The following is a 9,067-nucleotide window of genomic DNA, read 5'->3' as shown; positions in this document are numbered from 1 at the left end:
GGCAGTGGTATGCAGTATGTCACGTAAGCACATGTACTATTTATTGCATGTATATTACAGTATTTAATACAAACAAAGTTGTTATGTTGGGAATTAAGCTGAGGTGGTGTCCTTAGATGCAGAAGGACAGGAATGGAAAGGTAGCAGAAGATGATGCAAGACAGCCTGTTCCTGGAGAAGGGACCAGACCAGAGACAGTAATTAATGACAACAATTTCTTCCAATATGAAGACAGACTTTGAAAGACTTTCTGTAAATTGAAAGAGCCCCATCAATACTAAGAATGAAGACATAAAAAGCTAGATTATTGAATTTTAAGCAGAAGTGCCATGCAGTTGAGAACAAAATTGTAACTTAACCTGTATACTAGCCATAATACTACTACCTAATACCCACACTTGAACTTGGAGACCTAATGCATTCTCTGTCAATCTTGAGTCTGCAGGTTGGGCAGGTGTCCCCGACCAGCTGGTCTCTCGGCTCCCACATCCACAGTCGGGTGTGTGACATGAGTTGCCGGGGCCTGGCTGATCCTGCGACGGCCTCGGTTGGTGTGGTTCAGCTTTCTTCCACCCATCACTCCTGTTCCCCCAGCACAGTGATGGCTTACAGTGAATGATGTCCGATTCGTGATCTCTGAAGAAGATTTAGCCTTGGGACCAGGGACTGGTCTTGATCACTCAAGAGCTTTTGTGGAGCAAAGTTTTATTAAAGTACAAAAAGGGACAGAAAAAGCTGATACAGACATCAGAAGGGGGATGGAGAGTGCCCCAATCCCTAGTCTTGGCAAGGGAATTATATACTTTTTAATTGGTTATTACAATAAATCAAAAGAATGTCTCAAGGTTGTAAAGATCTTACTAGACCGACTCCCATAATATACATTTTAAGATAACAATTAGTCAGAAGGTTTTTAGGAAGAAGAAACATGTCCTCAAGTGGGATACATTATTGTTATGTAATCCTTCCTAAGGAATGTAGAAAAAAAAATTTGTCCTTTCCTCCTTGAGAATTCCAGACCCCTATCTCCTCCTTGAGAATTCCAGACCCCTTTCTCCTCCTCGGGGACCCCGAACTTCTTATCAACCTGCCTAGGAATTGACTCAATAGGAGCCAGGATATGTGCTGAGACCTGCCTCAGCATTTCTCACTGATTACAGAGGAGCAAGAGAGGGGACAAACTAGCAAGGGCTTTTTCAAGTCATTGTATCAAGTTTGCTGTAATCCCCATGGTCGCATCCAGAGAGAGTATGTGGGGCGGGGGGCCACCAACAGGTATAGGGGCAGGGGCAGGGGAGTATGTGAAACCGGGGCCGTCAATAGAATCGATGTGCCTGGGTCTGCCCTCTGATCGCAGTTACTCATGCCTCTCCCATGTGCAACATACATGCATCCCAGCCCTTGGACACCCATTGTTTCATCTAGGTACTGTATCGGGCTCAAAGTCCAGAATCTTGTGACCTAGATCAGGTCAAGATGCACCCTCTACAGACACCAACAAACGAAAAAGACAAGTTGTCTGTTCTCAACACACCTGGTGCACGAGGGTGAGACAGGGGCAGTCCATATGCAAGAAAGGCTTCTATTTGAAAACGCAAAGACTAAAACACAGATAATGCATGCGAGCTAAGTCACTTCAGTTGTGTCCTACTCTGTGTGACCCTGTGGGCTGCAGCTTGCTAGGCTCCTCTGTCCATGGGATTCCCCAGGCAAGAGTACTGGAGTGGGTTGCCGTGCTCTCCTCCAGGGGATCAAACCTGTGTCTTATGTTGCCTGCATTGGCAGGTGGGTTCTTTACCACTAGCGCCACCGGGAAACCCAACACAGATAGTAGGCACTGGTTATACCAGTCCTGGCGTCCGCCCCCTACTCAAGGGAAGTGTTCCATGACAAGGCTGTTTCTCTTCTCTGGCAGAGCTTCTCCCACCTTATTCTCCATCCTGTCCTAAAACGTTCTTTTTCATTGCTTCCTTGCATACTCTCAAAGAAATGACCTTTGTTAGCAGCTTTGTAGCTTTCTGGTTAGTAGAAAGATGATGGCCTGAAATACAACACCGTTAAAAACATTGTGTTGTTTCTATATATCTAATCATAGTCCACTCTGTGAAACATCACAGTGTCAAGAACCGTGAAGGGTCAGTAATTTTGCTGACTTGCAAACTTACAGGTAAGTCTGCCACAATCTAGGCCTGGTATAGACATGAGACTCCAGGCTAGAGACAAAGGACTTCATTGCAGCGTAACAAGGAGCCTGTGCTTCATGTTTGTGTCAGTTTCACCTGCCCTCCGTCCCCCAAGTCTCAATAGGGTGAGGCAGAACTATCCAGGTAGATACTTGCTCACAGTGGGTCTGCGTCAGAGATGAAGACTTGTGTTTAAGGAACCTGGGACTTCCATGATGAATGATAAGCAAGCCTACCATTTCTCTGTGTGCATGCTTTGTCGCTCAGTTGTGTTCAACTCTTTGCAACCCTTTGGGCTGTAGCCCACCAGGCTTCTCGGTCCATGGGATTTTTCAGGCAAGAATATTGGAGTGGGTTGCCATTTCCTCCTCCAGGGGATCTTCCCAACCCAGGGATGGAACCCACGTCTCCTGTATCTCCTACATTGCAGGCATATTCTTTACCCTCTGAGCCACTGGGGAAGCCCTGCTTTTTCTCTGCAGGAAATGTTACTTCTTTGGACAAGAAACAGATCTGCGCTTTGCTCCAGGAGACCCAATCTCCATTTTCCAAGATCATTTGCCCCACAAACAGCCTTGAATTAGCATCTCTGCTCTTAACAAGTGCAGAAATGTGACACTTCTCTCCCAGTAGAATTCACTCCTCGTATCTACACTGCCCCAGCAGCCACTGAGCAATCTGACCAGTAGTATTTGCTAAAAGCTTGGCTCTAGAAGCCAGGATGCACTGCAGGTCTGTGTGTGAACAGTTAAAAAAACAGGGATGTCAGGCAAGGCAGAGAGCCTGTAGGTTAAGGAGAGAAGTCCAGGTGGCTCTGGGTGTCAGTCTGAGGTGTCAACTAGATGCTCAGGTGGAGATGTTGAGTTGGACACACAGCCTGGGGCTTGGAAGACAGGTCCTGGCTGGCGGCTAAAGATGGGAGTTGGCTGCAAAGGGACCATTTTAGTGCTTTGGGGTGGGATGAGATCACCAGGCAATGAGTACAAGGGGCCAAGGGACAAGCCCTGGGGCCTGGCAATGTCACCGGTCAGGGAAACCCTAGGAGACCCAGAAGGGCCCCCAATAAAGTAGAATGGAGCTGGGAGACCATGGTTTCCTGCAAGCCTTCCAAGAAGGTGCTTGCAGCAGGAAGGATTGTTTATTTGACTTTCATGCTGCTGATACATCAAGGAAAATGAGGTTGGATTTCTCAGTGTGGTGGTTGGTTGAATTCCCTCACTTTGCACAGAGATTAAAGAGTAACTGATCAGTGGGGCTTCTCAGTTGGCATTAGTGGTAAAGAACCCACCCGCCAATGCAAGAGACATAAGGGATGCAGGTTCGATCCCTGGGTCAGGAGGATCCCCTGGAGGAGGGCATGGCAGCCCACTCCAGTATTCTTGCCTGGAGAATCCCCATGGACAGAAGAGCCTGGTGGGCTAGAGTCTATAGGGTCCAAAGAGTCAGACATGACCAAAGCAACTTAGCATGCACACAACAGATCAGTAATTATTTCAAGGTTTAGGATTTGTGATTTTATTCATGCCAGTGGATCATGAATGTGTATGGCGGTGGTTTCTGGAGGAAAGTAAACAGTGTAATGTACACAGATGACTTCTTCTGATTTCTCTTTTCCAACGCAACGGAGACTTCTCTCAGTGTTGTAGTCAAGTCTCGTGACCTTCATTGGGGCCTTGAAGGGGGCAGAGAGAAGAAAGTGTGAGAAGATGAAAATAGAGAGGGGTACTGACTGCTTCTAGAGCAGCCTGGTATTCCTGTTTTTTTAGGGAAGCAGGATGTATGATGCAGCTTGGATTCCCCTTGGGACTCTCCAGATAAATCAGAGTTCAAGAAAAACTCAGACTGAATTCAGCTTGGCCAAGAGCCTCCGATGAGAGGAGGAACTCATTCTGCACACTTCAGTTGGCTCAGTGGTAAAGAATCTGCCTGCTAAAAAAAAAAATAAATTAAAAAAAAAAAAAAAAAAGAATCTGCCTGCTAATGCAAGAGATGCAGGAGACTCAGGTTCAATCCCCGGGTCAGGAAGATCCCCTGCAGAAGGAAATATCAACCCACTCCAGTAGTCTTGCCTGGGAAATCCCATGGAAAGGGGAGCCTGGCGGGCTACAGTCCGTGGAATTGGAAAGAGTCAGACATGACGAGTACACATGTGCAGACACATACACACACACACACACACACACACACACACACACACACATACACACGTCACCCACGTCTGTGGAGTTCTTTGAAATAATCATCTGATGTCAGTCTATCTCGTTGCTGGTGGTCCAGTCTGTGGTCCACCCCCTCCCATTAAATACAGCCGCCACAATGATTTTGGAACATGAAAACCATCTCTAGCCCCTATCTGGTGATGTATTTAATAAAGCACAATCTAACGCTGCTTAAATAATCTCCAGTATGACCACAAATAGAAGCCTTGTCTCAGCATAATCTGCAAGTGACATTTTATAATTCATGAAACCCCATGGCAATGTCGCTCTTCATTAGCGCCTCAGAAGAGCAAAGGAAGGGAGATGAAAGGCAAAGCTGGCTGACTACTGTTAACACATCTCTGCTGGTTGATCTGAGTCCTCCCGGCTTTCACACCAGCAGAGCCGAGAGAGAGGGAGGGAACGGATGGGTTCCGAAGAAGCCAGATCAGTGTTGTTTCTTTTGATATGTGTAATTTTTTTTTCCATTTATTTTTATTAGTTTGAGGCTAATTACTTTACAATATTGTAGTGGTTTACCCCATGGAATATTACTCAGTCAGTGTTGTTTCTTTCAGGAAAAGATAACTTCCAGCCAGGAACGTCAGACTTGCTTATTTAGGAAAAGGACAAACAAAATGAACTAAAACCTCCCTCTCCTTTCTCCATCCTCAGGGCCATTGGAAATGCATTCACTCCCCTTTCACCTGAATTCCACCCTAAAAAGAAGCTACTGTGATTAACCAGAGGAGCAGGGACAAAGGCTCCTTAAATCCTCATAGCGTGCGTGGCGCTGCCTAGACACGGTCACATTTGTCATTTCATGTCCCCTTCTTTTGTTTTATGTGTGTCTCCTTTTTAAAAAATTTTTGGACACAGCCTACAGCACACGGGACCTTAGTTCCTCCACCAGTGATCAAACCCAGGCCCCTGCATTGGAAGGTGGATTCTTAACCACTGGACCACCAGGGAAGTCACTGCTTTGTTTTCTTTATTTTAAAAATTGAAATATAGGTGATTTACAACTGTCGTGTTAGTTTCAGGTATGCAGCAAAGTGATTCAATTATATGTATATGTATATCCTTTCTTTTCCAGATTCTTTTCTAATATATGTTATTATAAGACATTGAGCTAGTTCCCTGTGCTATACAGTAAGGTCTTGTTGGTTGTCTATTTTATAGATAGTAGTGTCTACATAAAGAAGGCTAAGCCCTGAAGAATTGATGCTTTTTTTAAGTGTGGTGCTGGAGAAGACTCTCGAGAGTCCCTTGGACGGCAAGGAGATCCAACCAGTCCATCCTAAGGGAGATCAACTCTGAATATTCATTGGAATAACTGATGCTGAAGGGGAAGCTCTGATATTTTGACCACCCGAAGGAGCTGACTCATTGGAAAAGACTCTGATGCTGGGAAAGATTGAGGGCAGAAGGGGCCAACAGAGGATGAGATGGTTAGATGTCATTTTCAACTCAATGGACATGAGTTTGAGCAAGCTCTGGGAGATGGTGGAGGACAGGGGACCCTGGTGCACTGTGGTCCATAGAGTTACAAAGAGTCAGATAGGACTTAGCGACTGAAAAAGAGCATATGTTAGTCAAACTTGTAATTCATCCCTCCCCGATTTCATATCCTTGAAGCAGGCCTAGGGAGAGCCTGTTTTATGATACAGATGCGTTGAGAACTTCACTCTGCTAAGGAGCAGATTTAGTTTTGCCCATCCTGCCCTGCCCAGGGCTGGGGATATGAGGTTCTGGGCCTCACGGCTGGAACCACCAGCAGACAGGGAAAAGTGCACCCACTGGAGAGTGGATTCAGCCTTGTTGGGAGGGAAACATTCCAGAAGAACCGGTTCCTGGCCTCAACGGCTCCATCTTGGCCACAGCTGGGGCACCTGGACACGGAGTGGCAGCCTTTGGCCAGGCCAGGGTGACATGCGGCCAGGCTGTGGAGTCTCGTCTCTCTCAGCTCTGCCCCAGGGTTTCCATCACAGGCTCTCATGCGCTGTGCCTCTTAGCTCCGGACCCGGTTCCCCTGATGCTCCTCCTAGATCTGAACTCGGCAGCCTCTGCAGGCACCCGTTTCCTGCTGGGCAGGTTTGGAAACCACAGGCTGGCGGCTGGGCCGACAGAGCAAGGGTCTGAGACTCAAGTCCTGGAGGAAAGGGAGTTAGAGGCCATGCAGGCCGTGGCTCAGAGACAGTCAGGCTGAGGATGTCTGCAGGTGTTTTGTGAAGGGCAAACTACAAGCTACATGGCCAGCCAGAGACCTGGCAGCTGAACTGGGCTGCGGACGGCAACGCGGGATTTGGAAGTCTGTCTGCTGGGCACTTGGCTCCTCCAACAAGCCTGGTGGGGCCCAGCCAGGCGCTGCTGAAGTGCTAAGGGGACTGTCGCAGAGCTCATCCACCTGCTGCCTTGACTCCTGATCCAGACAGCATCACCCACTAGGCCAGGCCGTAGACCTGACCGCTAGTGCTGTGTGCCAGCCGGCCAGCCAAGACCAAGCCTGCCTTCAGGGCTGCCCAGCCAGGCTGGCTTCTGGGCTTGTCCATGGAGAGGTGGAAGGGGTCCCAGGATGCCTCCACCTTTGGGAGGTGCCACTGAGCCACCAAGGAAGTCCCAGCTTAGATGTTTTTTAAAAAATATTTATCTATTTATATGACTTCTTGTTGTTCAGTCCCTCAGTCATGTCCGACTCTTTGTGACCCCGTGGACTGCAGCACGCCAGGCTTCCCTGTCCTTCACCTTCTCCCAGAGCTTGCTTAAACTCATGTCCATTGAGTCAGTGATGCCATCCAACCATCTTGTCCTCTGTCGTCTCCTTCGCCGCTGCCTGATTCAGTCTTTCCCAGCATTCGGGTCTTTTCCAATGAGTCAGTTCTTCACATCAGGTGGCCAAAGTGTTGGAGTTTCAGCTTCAGCATCAGTCCTTCCAATGAATATTCAGGATTGATTTCCTTTAGGATGGGCTGGTTTGAACTCCTTGCAGTCCAAAGGACTCTCAAGAGTCTCCAACACCACAGTTCAAACGCATCAATTCTTGAGTGTTCAGCCTTCCTTATGGTTCAGTTCTCACATCCATAGCTGACTACTGGAAAAACCATAGCTTTGACTAGATGGACCTTTTTTGGGCAAAGTAATGTCTCTGCTTTTTAATATGCTGTCTATGTTGGTCATAGCTTTTCTTCCAAGGAGCAATCATCTTTTAATTTCATGGCTGCAGTCACCATCTGACTCAAGAAATGGAGCTCAAGAAAATAAAGTCTAAAAAAAAAAAAAAAAAAAGAAAATAAAGTCTGTCACTGTTGCCATTGGTTCCCCATCTATTTGCCATGAAGTGATGGGACCGGATGCCATGATCTTCATTTTTGAATGTTAAGTTTTAAGCCAACATTTTCACTCTCCTCTTTCACTTTCATCAAGTGGCTCTTTAGTTCCTCTTCACTTTCTGCCATAAGGGTGGTGTCATCTGCATATCTGAGGTTACTAATATTTCTCCCGGCAATCTTGATTCCAGCTTGTGCTTCATCCAGTCCAGCATTTCTCATGATGTACTCTGCATATAAGTTAAATAAGTAGGGTGACAATATACAGCCTTGACATACTCCTTGCCCAATTTGGAACCAGTCTGTGGTTCTGTGTCTGGTTCTAACTAATGCTTCTTGACCTGCATACAGATTTTTCAGGAGGCAGGTAAGATGGTCTGGTATTCACATCTCTTTAAGAATTTTCCACATTTTTTATGGTCCTCCACATTATTTATTCTGGAGAAGGAAATAGCAACCCACTCCAGTATTCTTGCCTGGAGATCCCATGGACACAGGAGCCTGGCAGGCTACAGTCCGTGGGGTTGCAAAGACTCGGACACGACTGAGCGACTCACACCTTCACATTTGAGAACTCAGAATGCCACAGTTTGACTCCTATTCTCTGAGCTCTGTTGTGTCAGGCAACTCACTTTAAGCTTCTGAACCTTGTTTGTTTTCTCTTTTGTAAGATAAAGAAAGTCGGATCTGCCTGGATGGGTTGTTTTAAGGATGAAAGGCTGTGATTCGTGTGAGATGCCTATCTACAGTGTGTGTGCCCATGTCTCCCCTAGGGGAGTGGCTCAGCACTCATGACTCCGTGTTTGTGGATTAGTAACACGAGTAATGAGCATGGGCTCCATGGGGTTTAGAGGTCTCCAGCCAGAGAAGCTCCTGAGAGGCGGACGGCTGTCAGGGGGGACACACTTCTGTCCCCTGAGGACTGGGTTTGTGTGGGAAAGCAGGAGGAGTGTTGAGGAGTGTCTTAGCTCAGACTGCACAACAAATTACCACAGACCGAGTGGTTTAAAAACCACTATTTTATTTCTTTTTTTAAAAATTTATTTATTTTTAATTGAAGGATGATTGCTTTACAATGTTGGTTTGATTTCTGCCATACATCAGCATGAATTGGCCACAGGTGTACATATGTCCCCTCCCTCTTGAGCCTCCCTCCCACCTCCCACCTTTTCCCACTCTAGGTTCTTACAGAGCCCCAGGCTGAGTTCCCTAATTTCAGCAAATTTCCATTGGCTATCTACCTACATAGGTTACTGTATATGCATCCATGCTGCTCTCTCCATTCATCTCACCCTCTCCCTCCTCCCCCTCACCCCTCCTTGTCCACACATCTGTTCTCTATGTCTGTGTCTCCAATGCT

This window comes from Cervus canadensis, chromosome 7, assembly GCF_019320065.1.
Source record: "Cervus canadensis isolate Bull #8, Minnesota chromosome 7, ASM1932006v1, whole genome shotgun sequence".
Taxonomy (NCBI): domain Eukaryota; kingdom Metazoa; phylum Chordata; class Mammalia; order Artiodactyla; family Cervidae; genus Cervus; species Cervus canadensis.
This window is presented reverse-complemented; position numbering follows the sequence as displayed.